The sequence below is a fragment of the Ostrinia nubilalis genome, chromosome 17 (assembly GCF_963855985.1).
Source record: "Ostrinia nubilalis chromosome 17, ilOstNubi1.1, whole genome shotgun sequence".
Classification (NCBI taxonomy): domain Eukaryota; kingdom Metazoa; phylum Arthropoda; class Insecta; order Lepidoptera; family Crambidae; genus Ostrinia; species Ostrinia nubilalis.
In genome coordinates this window covers 4,051,281-4,069,219 of record NC_087104.1, presented here as the reverse complement: position 1 = coordinate 4,069,219, position 17,939 = coordinate 4,051,281, and the positions used below count along the sequence as shown (strand labels likewise).

General features: G+C 33.6%; 1 protein-coding gene and 3 long non-coding RNA genes across 4 annotated transcripts in view; all 4 read left to right on the top strand.

The window, feature by feature from the left end:
* LOC135079864 (adipokinetic hormone/corazonin-related peptide receptor variant I) overlaps nt 1-17,939 on the top strand; it is a 131,475-nt gene that overhangs the window by 687 nt on the left and 112,849 nt on the right. The window lies entirely within an intron of this gene.
* LOC135079650 (uncharacterized) lies at nt 2,142-3,395 on the top strand. The gene is made up of 3 exons (XR_010258854.1): nt 2,142-2,660; nt 2,749-2,858; nt 2,941-3,395. It is a non-coding gene; the product is annotated as an uncharacterized LOC135079650 (long non-coding RNA).
* LOC135079649 (uncharacterized) lies at nt 8,807-10,035 on the top strand. The gene is made up of 3 exons (XR_010258853.1): nt 8,807-9,299; nt 9,388-9,497; nt 9,580-10,035. It is a non-coding gene; the product is annotated as an uncharacterized LOC135079649 (long non-coding RNA).
* LOC135079648 (uncharacterized) lies at nt 15,446-16,674 on the top strand. The gene is made up of 3 exons (XR_010258852.1): nt 15,446-15,938; nt 16,027-16,136; nt 16,219-16,674. It is a non-coding gene; the product is annotated as an uncharacterized LOC135079648 (long non-coding RNA).

Below are 17,939 nucleotides of genomic sequence, written 5' to 3'. Positions count from 1 at the left end.
GCCTATTAAATGTGTAAACACACTCAATGAATTATTTTGAAACTTTCGCGTTGCTTAATTTAATGAATTTTTTACAGATATTATATTACCTTAGTATAAATTACTTGGTTGGTCCAGTCAGCCTGTAACCACGGCCGGTGCAACCCGGTCGAAACGTCAGGCAAAACTATGTAATAATTTAAATTGTTAGGTACCTAACCGCACATCACGATAATACCTGTTAAAATTAACTAAATTAAGCAACATAATGTTTTAATAGGTTTTTGAAATAAATAGGTACTTGAGTAATCACTTAAGTAGATAGTAATGATGGCTGATAGCGACTACTTATGCAGGACATGGTTTAAAACATATTTTTTTAAAAACTTTATTAAAATAAATGCCCTCAATGTCCAATTTGCGTATCATAATAAGCGAATATTAAAAATATTGTGATAAGTGGTCTGATATAAGGTTATAATGTTAGTTGATAATATGCAATGTTTACCCAGAAATTGTATGTACTACTTATTGTTTTTAATGTTAAAATTCTAATGTAAATCCTTTAATTAACCAAACCAAGTTTTACAACATCTAACTAGAATCTAGATAAGATGATGAATAATATTAATACTTACATAATTCACTCAACAATACAAAAATCAAAACCCATACTCGTATCTTGTTTTTTGTGTTCTCTTTGTCCTCTCTTTTCTCGGTTCGATAAAATATTTTTATGTTGATGTTTAGTCCATTCACCGACGAACGCATTAGACTATTTATCAATACCACTAACACTAGTAGGTACCTATATGTATAGTAATTAAAATGTTACAACAAACGGGAAAAACATAAATTTTTACGCATACGAAATCGCTTGCACAGCTTGGAGCTTAACTAACTTTTTGGACAGTATTCATCAAACAAAATTTATTAAAATAAGTACTTGCATATTATTACACGGTAGCCTTGACTAAAATCGCCGTCAACTTACCAAGAATACAGAAACTTATAATCCATTTACAGTTTGTTTATGCAAACTTATCGGATGTTATCGAGACCTATAGAGTAGATCAACATAACTTATCGATCCTAACTAAGCAGATAAACACAAAATATTATATTTGTAAGCGAGCCTCATAATAAGGAAAATAATTAAGATTGTAGGAACACCCCGAGGCAGTTTTTACTAAGATAATTTGTTGGAAACAGCAACTTTATCTTGAAAACTTTCCGTTGTTTCTAAGAACGATTTTTCGGTGATTAGAATGTTTTAATTTGAAATAAAAAAGTTTTTAGTATCTATATTAAGCTACACATCAATTAACTAGTCAGCGATCAAGCAGTCAATCAGCTCTACATTGCAGATGGTGTACGCAAAAACCTGAAAAGTACGCTCCATGTAACGTATTTCTAAGGCTCTACATTATTTTAAGACACATTCACAATTGATACCATCGTCTATCGATCGTAATATCGAAATGTAACAGGCACTACGAGTACAATGGTTGAGGTGAAAATTTTTCTGATCTTCATTTGAGAATACTTTCTAACATTATGCCGAACGTTACATGCTTCATCTAACAAAATAACTAGCTTATTACGCAAATAAGGCGCCACATTATTTTTGTAGACTGACATTCCTTCGCTAAATGAATTCGTAATATCGAATCACGTAGTATATTAAATAACGAGACGAAACAATATTCCCTATATTTGCCATTTTCAAATTACGGTGGCATAGAGACTAGTTCAAAATTAGTTGTGACACGGTGACCCAGCCGTCTGGAATGCACGGATTGTAAACTACAGAATCATTCGATTTAAATCGATTATAACTTCACACGTTCATATGAGAGAAGAGCGCGTCTCATGTTTCTACAAACAAAGACGTACTTAACGCACTTTACAAATCATAATTAATTTGAAATATACTTCAGACATTATTAAGAAAATTATGCTGCCAATGTCAAACAATTCGTACTAAAGTCCAATTAGCTTGTTAAAAGTTTTGATTGAATAATTACTGCGCTCCCCTTTAGTTGGTCTCTGAATTAGTCTAAATTATACGTGTACATTTCTTAATGTGAATATGCTTCTACTCGTAAATTCCCGGAACTGTTTTGCTGACGGAACTGTTTTACTCCTACGGTCTTATTCATAATAAAATGCTAATATAGGTTTAAAACCTACATTAGCTAAAACGTTTGATAGGCTTAAAACACTCTTATAAACCTCTGATAAAAAACGTTATTCATAATCGTTTATAAACCTTTGATAACTAAAACAGAGTTTAATATTTTCTTTCCACAGACTATACAAAAAGAATGAACGAAAACAGCTTTTTTGGTGATTTAACTTGATGGACCATGTAAAATCATAGACAAATCGCAGAAAAAAAAAACAAAAAATTGGCAGCTGTGACGTTTTACTTACTGACATTGACATTTGGCACGAAAATTTAATAAAGTTTTCGGTTTTTTCGATCAACTCCCAAGTTTTATCAAACTTTTATAAAACTTGGGATTGTATGTTCTGGATTCTGTACCTCTTACCCTGTACTCTGCAATAAGCTCTTACGACGACCCGGCTAGTTACATCGGATACTAATTATGTCCATGACGAAGGAGAACAGACCGCCTAAAAGGCAACGATCAGAAAACTGGTTGGAGGAAGATAAGGTAGTACTTATTTTTAGCCTGATAAAGTGCCTACTAATTTTTGTAGCATGGTTTTATTTATGTTTGACGCCTAGTGTTTGCTTTTCAGTATTTGCTGAAAGAGTTGGTGAAAGAAAGAGTAAATGCAATCGAAAATAAAAATACAGACACTAACACGAATAAACGGAAGGTTGCGGCTTGGGCTGATTTACAAACAACGTTGGTACATCTTTTGATTTCTGCCTTCAATATAAAATTTTGCCTTTACCTGTAATTCAAAATCCTGTCATTTCTTTTTCAGGTTTAATTCAATGTGCGCTGGTATGAACCGCTCCATTACCCAGTTAAAATCGCAATGGAGCCTCATAAAAATCAGTGCGAAGAAAGACAAGACCATTGCTAGGCAGGCTCAAATTAAAACTGGCGGTGGTCCACCATTATCAGTGCCTGACGATAGGGCTGATGATATAGCATCTTGGTTGCCCAATGAATTTGTAGTCGATGTTAACAGATTTGACTCGGACTCAAATAAAAGTGAATTAATTAACATTCAAGAGGAGGAATCAACTCAAAATACGCAAGATCAGGAATTGATAAATAATGAAGAAATCCAATATGAATTGGTGGTACTTGATGAAGAAATAGAAGATACACATGCTTGTACTACTAGAGGCATATTGGAAGATAAAGAAAATAAAAAAGTAGAGGCAAAAGAAAATAAAGCAAAACCTAATTTTAAAGCACCAGCAATCAAAAAAAAAAGGAAACTGTTAAACAAAGAAGGCTTAATTGATTTAAGCAAAGTTAGGATTTCCGAAATTGCAGAAACAGAATCAAAATGCCGGATTGAACTGCATGAAGTTCAAATGGAAAACGAACGGAAGAAAGGGAGAAACTTGGATCTTGAGCATCAATTATTACAGGAAAAACTTAAATATTACACTCACATTAATAAAGAATAATAAGTCTTTTGATGTTAAAGTTTTTCAAGTACTAACAGATTCTAAATAATAAGTTAGTTCCTCCCTTACTTCTGTTTGTTTTTAATTTGTATTTTATGCAGTTCCAATCCGCATTTTGATTGTGTTTCTGCAATATATTTAGACGGCTATGAATATGTTTACTAGTCATAACTTAATAAGAGTTTGAGATTACTATTAACTAGCTGTTGCCCACGACTCCGCCTGCGTAGACTACTATTTCTGTAACCTACAGGATCTGTGCATTTTTCCAGGATAAAAAGAAGCCTATATGTTATTCGAGACTATATAATCTATCTGTTTTAGCAATTTATTTGTTTATAAGAATTGAACTGTGATTTTTAGTAAGTAAGTTTAATAATTGTACTTAAATTAGTGATATAAAGTAAATACACATATGCCTAGTCACAAACATTCGCCTTTATAATAATAGTGTAAATTATGGTTATTTTGTTTTAAATGTAGAAGGTTGATAACCTCCGAATAGAAACGTTTATACTTAAGCAATTTCTTTGTTTTAAAGAATTGAACTGTGATTTTTAATAAGTAAGTTTGTTGAAACTAATTGTACTTAAATTAGTGATATAAAGTAATTTGTTTTGAATTTTTGCAGAATAATTGCTTTTTTAAAGAGAACTACAGGTTTTGTTTTTGTGATAGTAACAAATTGGACTGAAAATTGAAATACAGGTATTTTTCAATCAAATATTCTTTTTATTTTCATTAAGATGCCAGGAACAGTATCTGAAAAATTAAAATACAACATTTTAATAATTATATAATTATAGACATTATTAAAACAAATCTTTCTCTGTTGTAAACTGTATAAAATCAAAATATATTTTACCTGAACATTCAGGGAATAATAGCCTTTTCTATTAATATAGTACTGGGCCATGTCACCTCCGGTTTTTTTAATTTTAATGTGGGTGCAATCTATGGCTCCTATCACCCCAGGAAAATTTTTAATTGCTCTAAATTTGGCACTAATTCTTTCCTGCTCTCCTATAGTGATAGGCATTTTGATGAAGGAATTTGCCTTATTCGCGATTGCATGCGCGACTCTGGCGCATATCCGGCTCACTGTCGGCTGACTTAGGCCATGGAGGTCACCAGCATCATCTTGTACCTGAAAATGTATGAAAATAATTATAGCAGCCACGACAAAGGGATAAAATAAAACACTTTTTTGTGCTTACCTCACGACGTCCCCAACATCTTATGGCCACTAAAACTTGCAGTTCAGGACACGTGCCACCACCTCTAGCGCTCTGAACCAGATCATCTTCCACCAAATCTATGATGGTGCGCACTGTGTCCTTATTGAACCTATATTTTATTTTAAAATTTAGGTCCCGCAAATCGAATGGGTTGCTTCGTTGGCGGTAGAGCTTTCTACGTCGCGCTGGGTCGGCATTATTGGCTAAATGCACAATTGCATTTATAGCATTCATTTTCACAAGCAAGGATCACAGCAAGGATATTTTGAATAAATAAACCAACGAAGTGACATTCATATGAAATGACATTTATAAAAGTTAGGTTAAAATAGGTTTATTAGAGCTTTAAACAAGGCCCGAGCTCTCGATAACTTATCACACAGTTATAAGAGGATTTTAGCGCTAAATGACGATTATGAATAACAATTTTTATCAAACGTTTTATAAACCTCTAATAAGCATTTGATAAAATGTGAAAAATGATTATGAATAAGACCGCTATTGTTTTTTCTTTAATTTCTTTATTTGTATAGACTATTAAAATAGTACTTACAAATCGTCAAATATTTTGCTCATAAGGATGTCTTATAATCTTTTTACCCTGCCAGCGCTTCGAGACCAACATTTGGCTTTTGCACTTGGCAAAATTTGATACCAATAAATACGCGATAGTGATACGTCATCTAGTGGCGACCTCTTAGTCTTAGCTTGGTGATTCAACTTATATTACCTCAAAACCTACTTCAAAATTGACCGTGTTAACAAATTGTTCTAGTACCTACCTTACTAAGGTATACTAGTACCACTAGTGCTATGACTTGTAATTTACTTAAAAGTAGGTTCGGCTATTGCCGTCCAAAATGCCTGTCAAAGGATACGCAAAATGCGGGTCACACCGATAGCCAATTTACTTCAAAGGAGGCGAGTGGTCGGGTCGCAGTGATGAATGTGCGGTCACACCGGTATTCACTGCAGTTAAGGTCGACATTGAGATAGCCGAGGTTTGTCCATCTTATCTAATAGATACATCATACATGCTACATTAAGGGCTAGCTAAAGTGTTAAATAGTTATCTGACTTAATTAAAACGCTATCTAACAAATAACTTTTCTGATAGCTATCCCTGACTGGCAGAAAAAGTTGACAAAACTACCTGGGTATAACCAAAGTTAAGCTGAGTATCTGACAGATAAGTTGCTATTAGGCTATCAGGGAACTTATCAGCTAATGATAATGATGAATGGTTTATTTCCAAACTAGCTTTCCGCCCGCGGCTTCGCCCGCGTGGAATTTTGTCTGTCACAGAAAAACTTTATCGCGCGCGTCCCTGTTTCAAAAACCGGGATAAAAACTATCCTATGTTCTTTCCCGGGACTCAAACTATCTCTATGCCAAATTTCATCAAAATCGGTTGCGAGGTTTAAGCGGGAAAGCGTAACAGACAGACAGACAGACAGACAGACAGAGTTACTTTCGCATTTATAATATTAGTTGGGATAACAAAAGCTCTACATTTTATGGGTCTTAATTTACTTCACGCGACTTCACTTCTTCACGTTGTTGGGTAAATATAAAGTTATTATTTTTATCTCGATTTTTACTTAATTGAATGAATTTACGTAAGTAATTACAGTGGAACGGAAGTGTACTTCGTCGCACGTGTCGGCTGTTTGTCGTTTATAATTTTTTGACTTTTAAATACTTTTTAGTTTCTGAAATCTGAATGTTTGAGGGGAATTGGTTACGTAAGTATTTGTAGGAAGGTTTCAGAAGCGAATCTTGGTTATAATAATATGTTATTAAATTATTTAGATGTGTGTAATATTTGAGTGTTGATATAACAATTAATTAGGCATGAAAATTAGCAATGACTTGTGACTCTACTAAAATATCTCAAGGCAAACCAGTGATAGTGTTTTATAATTGCGTAATACTGTATTTATTTTGAAACATTTTAACAAATGTTTTTTTGTTGTGGAATAGTTTTGTTTGACTTTAAATTGTTACAGGCCTTGTCCCCGTGAACTTAGATAAAAGCTACAATTATCTATGCGATTACAATTTTATTACTGTTTTTGTAATGTTTAGGTAGCCATGTGTAACAAAGCAAGCGTTTTGTGTGGTCAATAATAGTTAGGTATTGTTGTAACTTTGTTAATTGAGGGTTGTAAGTTTTGTGTTGATAAATTCAAAGTTGTAAAGCATTTCACTGTTGTTTTACTGCTTATAGTTACCTAACAAAATAAATTCAGTCTGACAGAAATACTCTAACTTTACCCGTTTGAAAAAAACGTCAAGAAAAGAACAAACCAACAACATAAATAGAATAAACTAGTACAAGTAAAATATGTTAGAACTATTTATACTTATTCGCTTACCCCCTTACTAATAAAACTTACACGCTCGTTGATCAGTGTTTTAAAGTGACGTTTAGTATGGAAATGTCATTTTAAAACAGTGATCAACAACTGTGTAACTTTTTATTAGTAAGGGGGTTTATGACAAAGTACCTTACTACTTCGTGATTGATTTGTAATTATTTAAAAGTGTTATTAATATTTTGCCAATAATTCTTACACGAGTAAGATATTTTTGCTTTCAGAGGAACGTGATATCAGTTGACTGGGACCGTTATTAAATGTCACATGTCTGAGCATGATAGATAATCATGGGCTATGATAGAACAAGGGCAAAATAAATTTTAGGTCAGTTATTAAAAGAGTGTGTATGAGACTCTACTAATGGCGTAAGTATTGTAAAACCACATTCAACCACAACGTAATCACCGGCTTTATTTAAATTCTTGAGTGTAGGTAGGTATCAACACTCATAATATTGATTAGTCTAATATTAAACTCATCAATCAAAATAAACCTTTGTATTTTGAGTAAAATCGTAATACGGCTTCCGCCTGTTTGTTAAACTGGCGTTACAGTGCTACGCAGTTTTGCTGACTACGACAATTGCTACGACGATAAAAAATCGTTTTATTAAATAACTTTCGTAGTCGAAGGCTACGAAGTGTTACCTACTACGCGAAATAGTACTGTTCGAAAGTATGTTCAGTTTTCCGGAAATATGAGTTACGAGTAGATAATTTCATCGGAAGTTCCGAACACGAAAATTGTTTGCCCGTGTAAAACTATCACCTGCGGGCACGAGTTGTGGGAAGGTAGAAATTCGAGAAAACACGCTTTAACGTCACATTTTACGCGACGTCGACGAATCGCAATCGTGCAACCTTTTCGTGAAAGGCTCACCTTTTTGTGGAATGTGTCGCGGTAGTAAGGCGGAAGGATCGGCCACGCTTGGCGTGGTGCGATTACGTGAAAGCCGATTGGATCAAGTTTTTGCGTTTCAGAACGTTATGGGTGGGATTTGCTCTAATATGTTTCCTTTTGTTGCCGCCATTGTATTTTTAAAGGTTCCGTACGGTAAGAATATAGCCTATAAATCTATACTACAGATACACAGTAATTGGGAAAACATAATTTAGGTACTAACGACAAAGTGGAAGAGTACGGGACTACTACATACTACTTTGCAAAAAAATGTTTTAACTAGTTGACTGTTTTTGCAAGAACATTATTAATTTATAAGCCCGCTAGATTGTTATGAGGATCTTGTTAGTAACTGATAGGGACATTTTAATTGGTGATAGGATGATCCCCGATGAAAACCACAGAGCCGCTATCGCCTCGGAAACAGCTGACTTTGAATATTCGTCAAAGTCTTTGTGACTTTTAAGCTTGATTTATTGTAAAAACTGTGACTCAAGAATTTCTTAGATTATATCATAATTCTAAAGCTTCTTGGAATAATCAAATTAAAAGAAAATTCAAGCACTTGACAACAAAATTGTTTACTGTAAGTAGTAGTCTAATATAAAATGTATTTAAAAAGATTCAGTGTCGGCTGTCGCGAATTACGGTCTTATTCATAATAAAATGCTAATATAGGTTTAAAACCTACATTAGCTAAAACGTTTGATAGGCTTAAAACACTCTTATAAACCTCTGATAAAAAACGTTATTCATAATCGTTTATAAACCTTTGATAGCTAAAACAGAGTTTAATATTTTCTTTCCACAGACTATACAAAAAGAATGAACGAAAACAGCTTTTTTGGTGATTTAACTTGGTGGACCATGTAAAATCATAGACAAATCGCAGAAAAAAAAAACAAAAAATTGGCAGCTGTGACGTTTTACTTACTGACATTGACATTTGGCACGAAAATTTAATAAAGTTTTCGGTTTTTTCGATCAACTCCCAAGTTTTATCAAACTTTTATAAAACTTGGGATTGTATGTTCTGGATTCTGTACCTCTTACCCTGTACTCTGCAATAAGCTCTTACGACGACCCGGCTAGTTACATCGGATACTAATTATGTCCATGACGAAGGAGAACAGACCGCCTAAAAGGCAACGATCAGAAAACTGGTTGGAGGAAGATAAGGTAGTACTTATTTTTAGCCTGATAAAGTGCCTACTAATTTTTGTAGCATGGTTTTATTTATGTTTGACGCCTAGTGTTTGCTTTTCAGTATTTGCTGAAAGAGTTGGTGAAAGAAAGAGTAAATGCAATCGAAAATAAAAATACAGACACTAACACGAATAAACGGAAGGTTGCGGCTTGGGCTGATTTACAAACAACGTTGGTACATCTTTTGATTTCTGCCTTCAATATAAAATTTTGCCTTTACCTGTAATTCAAAATCCTGTCATTTCTTTTTCAGGTTTAATTCAATGTGCGCTGGTATGAACCGCTCCATTACCCAGTTAAAATCGCAATGGAGCCTCATAAAAATCAGTGCGAAGAAAGACAAGACCATTGCTAGGCAGGCTCAAATTAAAACTGGCGGTGGTCCACCATTATCAGTGCCTGACGATAGGGCTGATGATATAGCATCTTGGTTGCCCAATGAATTTGTAGTCGATGTTAACAGATTTGACTCGGACTCAAATAAAAGTGAATTAATTAACATTCAAGAGGAGGAATCAACTCAAAATACGCAAGATCAGGAATTGATAAATAATGAAGAAATCCAATATGAATTGGTGGTACTTGATGAAGAAATAGAAGATACACATGCTTGTACTACTAGAGGCATATTGGAAGATAAAGAAAATAAAAAAGTAGAGGCAAAAGAAAATAAAGCAAAACCTAATTTTAAAGCACCAGCAATCAAAAAAAAAAGGAAACTGTTAAACAAAGAAGGCTTAATTGATTTAAGCAAAGTTAGGATTTCCGAAATTGCAGAAACAGAATCAAAATGCCGGATTGAACTGCATGAAGTTCAAATGGAAAACGAACGGAAGAAAGGGAGAAACTTGGATCTTGAGCATCAATTATTACAGGAAAAACTTAAATATTACACTCACATTAATAAAGAATAATAAGTCTTTTGATGTTAAAGTTTTTCAAGTACTAACAGATTCTAAATAATAAGTTAGTTCCTCCCTTACTTCTGTTTGTTTTTAATTTGTATTTTATGCAGTTCCAATCCGCATTTTGATTGTGTTTCTGCAATATATTTAGACGGCTATGAATATGTTTACTAGTCATAACTTAATAAGAGTTTGAGATTACTATTAACTAGCTGTTGCCCACGACTCCGCCTGCGTAGACTACTATTTCTGTAACCTACAGGATCTGTGCATTTTTCCAGGATAAAAAGAAGCCTATATGTTATTCGAGACTATATAATCTATCTGTTTTAGCAATTTATTTGTTTATAAGAATTGAACTGTGATTTTTAGTAAGTAAGTTTAATAATTGTACTTAAATTAGTGATATAAAGTAAATACACATATGCCTAGTCACAAACATTCGCCTTTATAATAATAGTGTAAATTATGGTTATTTTGTTTTAAATGTAGAAGGTTGATAACCTCCGAATAGAAACGTTTATACTTAAGCAATTTCTTTGTTTTAAAGAATTGAACTGTGATTTTTAATAAGTAAGTTTGTTGAAACTAATTGTACTTAAATTAGTGATATAAAGTAATTTGTTTTGAATTTTTGCAGAATAATTGCTTTTTTAAAGAGAACTACAGGTTTTGTTTTTGTGATAGTAACAAATTGGACTGAAAATTGAAATACAGGTATTTTTCAATCAAATATTCTTTTTATTTTCATTAAGATGCCAGGAACAGTATCTGAAAAATTAAAATACAACATTTTAATAATTATATAATTATAGACATTATTAAAACAAATCTTTCTCTGTTGTAAACTGTATAAAATCAAAATATATTTTACCTGAACATTCAGGGAATAATAGCCTTTTCTATTAATATAGTACTGGGCCATGTCACCTCCGGTTTTTTTAATTTTAATGTGGGTGCAATCTATGGCTCCTATCACCCCAGGAAAATTTTTAATTGCTCTAAATTTGGCACTAATTCTTTCCTGCTCTCCTATAGTGATAGGCATTTTGATGAAGGAATTTGCCTTATTCGCGATTGCATGCGCGACTCTGGCGCATATCCGGCTCACTGTCGGCTGACTTAGGCCATGGAGGTCACCAGCATCATCTTGTACCTGAAAATGTATGAAAATAATTATAGCAGCCACGACAAAGGGATAAAATAAAACACTTTTTTGTGCTTACCTCACGACGTCCCCAACATCTTATGGCCACTAAAACTTGCAGTTCAGGACACGTGCCACCACCTCTAGCGCTCTGAACCAGATCATCTTCCACCAAATCTATGATGGTGCGCACTGTGTCCTTATTGAACCTATATTTTATTTTAAAATTTAGGTCCCGCAAATCGAATGGGTTGCTTCGTTGGCGGTAGAGCTTTCTACGTCGCGCTGGGTCGGCATTATTGGCTAAATGCACAATTGCATTTATAGCATTCATTTTCACAAGCAAGGATCACAGCAAGGATATTTTGAATAAATAAACCAACGAAGTGACATTCATATGAAATGACATTTATAAAAGTTAGGTTAAAATAGGTTTATTAGAGCTTTAAACAAGGCCCGAGCTCTCGATAACTTATCACACAGTTATAAGAGGATTTTAGCGCTAAATGACGATTATGAATAACAATTTTTATCAAACGTTTTATAAACCTCTAATAAGCATTTGATAAAATGTGAAAAATGATTATGAATAAGACCGCTATTGTTTTTTCTTTAATTTCTTTATTTGTATAGACTATTAAAATAGTACTTACAAATCGTCAAATATTTTGCTCATAAGGATGTCTCATAATCTTTTTACCCTGCCAGCGCTTCGAGACCAACATTTGGCTTTTGCACTTGGCAAAATTTGATACCAATAAATACGCGATAGTGATACGTCATCTAGTGGCGACCTCTTAGTCTTAGCTTGGTGATTCAACTTATATTACCTCAAAACCTACTTCAAAATTGACCGTGTTAACAAATTGTTCTAGTACCTACCTTACTAAGGTATACTAGTACCACTAGTGCTATGACTTGTAATTTACTTAAAAGTAGGTTCGGCTATTGCCGTCCAAAATGCCTGTCAAAGGATACGCAAAATGCGGGTCACACCGATAGCCAATTTACTTCAAAGGAGGCGAGTGGTCGGGTCGCAGTGATGAATGTGCGGTCACACCGGTATTCACTGCAGTTAAGGTCGACATTGAGATAGCCGAGGTTTGTCCATCTTATCTAATAGATACATCATACATGCTACATTAAGGGCTAGCTAAAGTGTTAAATAGTTATCTGACTTAATTAAAACGCTATCTAACAAATAACTTTTCTGATAGCTATCCCTGACTGGCAGAAAAAGTTGACAAAACTACCTGGGTATAACCAAAGTTAAGCTGAGTATCTGACAGATAAGTTGCTATTAGGCTATCAGGGAACTTATCAGCTAATGATAATGATGAATGGTTTATTTCCAAACTAGCTTTCCGCCCGCGGCTTCGCCCGCGTGGAATTTTGTCTGTCACAGAAAAACTTTATCGCGCGCGTCCCTGTTTCAAAAACCGGGATAAAAACTATCCTATGTTCTTTCCCGGGACTCAAACTATCTCTATGCCAAATTTCATCAAAATCGGTTGCGAGGTTTAAGCGGGAAAGCGTAACAGACAGACAGACAGACAGACAGACAGAGTTACTTTCGCATTTATAATATTAGTTGGGATAACAAAAGCTCTACATTTTATGGGTCTTAATTTACTTCACGCGACTTCACTTCTTTACGTTGTTGGGTAAATATAAAGTTATTATTTTTATCTCGATTTTTACTTAATTGAATGAATTTACGTAAGTAATTACAGTGGAACGGAAGTGTACTTCGTCGCACGTGTCGGCTGTTTGTCGTTTATAATTTTTTGACTTTTAAATACTTTTTAGTTTCTGAAATCTGAATGTTTGAGGGGAATTGGTTACGTAAGTATTTGTAGGAAGGTTTCAGAAGCGAATCTTGGTTATAATAATATGTTATTAAATTATTTAGATGTGTGTAATATTTGAGTGTTGATATAACAATTAATTAGGCATGAAAATTAGCAATGACTTGTGACTCTACTAAAATATCTCAAGGCAAACCAGTGATAGTGTTTTATAATTGCGTAATACTGTATTTATTTTGAAACATTTTAACAAATGTTTTTTTGTTGTGGAATAGTTTTGTTTGACTTTAAATTGTTACAGGCCTTGTCCCCGTGAACTTAGATAAAAGCTACAATTATCTATGCGATTACAATTTTATTACTGTTTTTGTAATGTTTAGGTAGCCATGTGTAACAAAGCAAGCGTTTTGTGTGGTCAATAATAGTTAGGTATTGTTGTAACTTTGTTAATTGAGGGTTGTAAGTTTTGTGTTGATAAATTCAAAGTTGTAAAGCATTTCACTGTTGTTTTACTGCTTATAGTTACCTAACAAAATAAATTCAGTCTGACAGAAATACTCTAACTTTACCCGTTTGAAAAAAACGTCAAGAAAAGAACAAACCAACAACATAAATAGAATAAACTAGTACAAGTAAAATATGTTAGAACTATTTATACTTATTCGCTTACCCCCTTACTAATAAAACTTACACGCTCGTTGATCAGTGTTTTAAAGTGACGTTTAGTATGGAAATGTCATTTTAAAACAGTGATCAACAACTGTGTAACTTTTTATTAGTAAGGGGGTTTATGACAAAGTACCTTACTACTTCGTGATTGATTTGTAATTATTTAAAAGTGTTATTAATATTTTGCCAATAATTCTTACACGAGTAAGATATTTTTGCTTTCAGAGGAACGTGATATCAGTTGACTGGGACCGTTATTAAATGTCACATGTCTGAGCATGATAGATAATCATGGGCTATGATAGAACAAGGGCAAAATAAATTTTAGGTCAGTTATTAAAAGAGTGTGTATGAGACTCTACTAATGGCGTAAGTATTGTAAAACCACATTCAACCACAACGTAATCACCGGCTTTATTTAAATTCTTGAGTGTAGGTAGGTATCAACACTCATAATATTGATTAGTCTAATATTAAACTCATCAATCAAAATAAACCTTTGTATTTTGAGTAAAATCGTAATACGGCTTCCGCCTGTTTGTTAAACTGGCGTTACAGTGCTACGCAGTTTTGCTGACTACGACAATTGCTACGACGATAAAAAATCGTTTTATTAAATAACTTTCGTAGTCGAAGGCTACGAAGTGTTACCTACTACGCGAAATAGTACTGTTCGAAAGTATGTTCAGTTTTCCGGAAATATGAGTTACGAGTAGATAATTTCATCGGAAGTTCCGAACACGAAAATTGTTTGCCCGTGTAAAACTATCACCTGCGGGCACGAGTTGTGGGAAGGTAGAAATTCGAGAAAACACGCTTTAACGTCACATTTTACGCGACGTCGACGAATCGCAATCGTGCAACCTTTTCGTGAAAGGCTCACCTTTTTGTGGAATGTGTCGCGGTAGTAAGGCGGAAGGATCGGCCACGCTTGGCGTGGTGCGATTACGTGAAAGCCGATTGGATCAAGTTTTTGCGTTTCAGAACGTTATGGGTGGGATTTGCTCTAATATGTTTCCTTTTGTTGCCGCCATTGTATTTTTAAAGGTTCCGTACGGTAAGAATATAGCCTATAAATCTATACTACAGATACACAGTAATTGGGAAAACATAATTTAGGTACTAACGACAAAGTGGAAGAGTACGGGACTACTACATACTACTTTGCAAAAAAATGTTTTAACTAGTTGACTGTTTTTGCAAGAACATTATTAATTTATAAGCCCGCTAGATTGTTATGAGGATCTTGTTAGTAACTGATAGGGACATTTTAATTGGTGATAGGATGATCCCCGATGAAAACCACAGAGCCGCTATCGCCTCGGAAACAGCTGACTTTGAATATTCGTCAAAGTCTTTGTGACTTTTAAGCTTGATTTATTGTAAAAACTGTGACTCAAGAATTTCTTAGATTATATCATAATTCTAAAGCTTCTTGGAATAATCAAATTAAAAGAAAATTCAAGCACTTGACAACAAAATTGTTTACTGTAAGTAGTAGTCTAATATAAAATGTATTTAAAAAGATTCAGTGTCGGCTGTCGCGAATTACGGTCTTATTCATAATAAAATGCTAATATAGGTTTAAAACCTACATTAGCTAAAACGTTTGATAGGCTTAAAACACTCTTATAAACCTCTGATAAAAAACGTTATTCATAATCGTTTATAAACCTTTGATAGCTAAAACAGAGTTTAATATTTTCTTTCCACAGACTATACAAAAAGAATGAACGAAAACAGCTTTTTTGGTGATTTAACTTGGTGGACCATGTAAAATCATAGACAAATCGCAGAAAAAAAAAACAAAAAATTGGCAGCTGTGACGTTTTACTTACTGACATTGACATTTGGCACGAAAATTTAATAAAGTTTTCGGTTTTTTCGATCAACTCCCAAGTTTTATCAAACTTTTATAAAACTTGGGATTGTATGTTCTGGATTCTGTACCTCTTACCCTGTACTCTGCAATAAGCTCTTACGACGACCCGGCTAGTTACATCGGATACTAATTATGTCCATGACGAAGGAGAACAGACCGCCTAAAAGGCAACGATCAGAAAACTGGTTGGAGGAAGATAAGGTAGTACTTATTTTTAGCCTGATAAAGTGCCTACTAATTTTTGTAGCATGGTTTTATTTATGTTTGACGCCTAGTGTTTGCTTTTCAGTATTTGCTGAAAGAGTTGGTGAAAGAAAGAGTAAATGCAATCGAAAATAAAAATACAGACACTAACACGAATAAACGGAAGGTTGCGGCTTGGGCTGATTTACAAACAACGTTGGTACATCTTTTGATTTCTGCCTTCAATATAAAATTTTGCCTTTACCTGTAATTCAAAATCCTGTCATTTCTTTTTCAGGTTTAATTCAATGTGCGCTGGTATGAACCGCTCCATTACCCAGTTAAAATCGCAATGGAGCCTCATAAAAATCAGTGCGAAGAAAGACAAGACCATTGCTAGGCAGGCTCAAATTAAAACTGGCGGTGGTCCACCATTATCAGTGCCTGACGATAGGGCTGATGATATAGCATCTTGGTTGCCCAATGAATTTGTAGTCGATGTTAACAGATTTGACTCGGACTCAAATAAAAGTGAATTAATTAACATTCAAGAGGAGGAATCAACTCAAAATACGCAAGATCAGGAATTGATAAATAATGAAGAAATCCAATATGAATTGGTGGTACTTGATGAAGAAATAGAAGATACACATGCTTGTACTACTAGAGGCATATTGGAAGATAAAGAAAATAAAAAAGTAGAGGCAAAAGAAAATAAAGCAAAACCTAATTTTAAAGCACCAGCAATCAAAAAAAAAAGGAAACTGTTAAACAAAGAAGGCTTAATTGATTTAAGCAAAGTTAGGATTTCCGAAATTGCAGAAACAGAATCAAAATGCCGGATTGAACTGCATGAAGTTCAAATGGAAAACGAACGGAAGAAAGGGAGAAACTTGGATCTTGAGCATCAATTATTACAGGAAAAACTTAAATATTACACTCACATTAATAAAGAATAATAAGTCTTTTGATGTTAAAGTTTTTCAAGTACTAACAGATTCTAAATAATAAGTTAGTTCCTCCCTTACTTCTGTTTGTTTTTAATTTGTATTTTATGCAGTTCCAATCCGCATTTTGATTGTGTTTCTGCAATATATTTAGACGGCTATGAATATGTTTACTAGTCATAACTTAATAAGAGTTTGAGATTACTATTAACTAGCTGTTGCCCACGACTCCGCCTGCGTAGACTACTATTTCTGTAACCTACAGGATCTGTGCATTTTTCCAGGATAAAAAGAAGCCTATATGTTATTCGAGACTATATAATCTATCTGTTTTAGCAATTTATTTGTTTATAAGAATTGAACTGTGATTTTTAGTAAGTAAGTTTAATAATTGTACTTAAATTAGTGATATAAAGTAAATACACATATGCCTAGTCACAAACATTCGCCTTTATAATAATAGTGTAAATTATGGTTATTTTGTTTTAAATGTAGAAGGTTGATAACCTCCGAATAGAAACGTTTATACTTAAGCAATTTCTTTGTTTTAAAGAATTGAACTGTGATTTTTAATAAGTAAGTTTGTTGAAACTAATTGTACTTAAATTAGTGATATAAAGTAATTTGTTTTGAATTTTTGCAGAATAATTGCTTTTTTAAAGAGAACTACAGGTTTTGTTTTTGTGATAGTAACAAATTGGACTGAAAATTGAAATACAGGTATTTTTCAATCAAATATTCTTTTTATTTTCATTAAGATGCCAGGAACAGTATCTGAAAAATTAAAATACAACATTTTAATAATTATATAATTATAGACATTATTAAAACAAATCTTTCTCTGTTGTAAACTGTATAAAATCAAAATATATTTTACCTGAACATTCAGGGAATAATAGCCTTTTCTATTAATATAGTACTGGGCCATGTCACCTCCGGTTTTTTTAATTTTAATGTGGGTGCAATCTATGGCTCCTATCACCCCAGGAAAATTTTTAATTGCTCTAAATTTGGCACTAATTCTTTCCTGCTCTCCTATAGTGATAGGCATTTTGATGAAGGAATTTGCCTT